We start from the raw sequence: 1,018 nt of genomic DNA on the forward strand, positions 1-1,018 counted from the left end.
CATTTTGAGGTTCTATTAGTATTGGAAAATATAGGGTCATAATTTGCATACTTTTAGTATCCTGGATAATTTAGGTCATATTTGGGATATAAGGACAGTTGTACGTGTAATGAGTTTGTGTGTTTCATGAAGGGGCATGGCAGTTTGGATGAATATTTTCTAGGTCTATGTGTAATATTTTTCAGTAGGGTGTATGGTATATTCTGGGAAACGAGGACGTGTGTATCTGATGAAAAGATGGAGTTGTGTATTTGCAAAGGGAATGGGAGAATTGTATTTGTATGTACTAGAGGCATGTTGATATGATTATGTGTAATATAGTGAGAATGTGACAGTTTGGGAACATGGGATATGGACTTGGAACAGGGTTTTGGTGCATTTGTATAGGATGTGCAAGAGATATTTCATTGTGAGTGGGGAATATATACTGGTGTGTGTGAGTGATCAGTGGGTGGGTGAAATATTCTTGGAGTATTCTACATGTATTTCTTGGAGAATGTGAGGGTGTTTCTACGTCTGGGCGTGTTTGGAGATGGGAAAGTGAAGCTATATTCTAGAGATGTGTGATAATCTGTAGTGTTTTTTGTGATACACACTTGGAGGAATTGGGGATAGTTGTGTGTGTGTGTGTTGTCTCTGGTATGTGTGAGCATGTGGGCACCTCGGGGTGTGGTTTGTGTGTGTACATTAGCTAGACTGCTAGGATGGTTGGTATTTTGGAGTTTAATCTGCATCTCTGAATGTGTGGGGTGTATACTCATGGTTGGGTTTTGGGTTAGTATAAGGGGGTTTTGCCTATATAAAAGCAGTCAGGGTATCTCTTTGTGCCTCTTCTGGTCTAATTCTTTTTTTTTTTTAAATTTTGTAAATATTTATGTATTTACTTCCTTCTTTTTTTTATTGTTGTAGTTAAATGAAGTTTACATTTCAAGTTAGTCTCCCATACAAAATTTTATACATACATTGTTATGTGACCCTAATTGCTCACCCCATTCTGTGACAGCACACTCTTCCTTTC

Source organism: Trichechus manatus, unplaced genomic scaffold (assembly GCF_000243295.1).
Source record: "Trichechus manatus latirostris isolate Lorelei unplaced genomic scaffold, TriManLat1.0 scaffold00120, whole genome shotgun sequence".
NCBI classification, from domain to species: domain Eukaryota; kingdom Metazoa; phylum Chordata; class Mammalia; order Sirenia; family Trichechidae; genus Trichechus; species Trichechus manatus.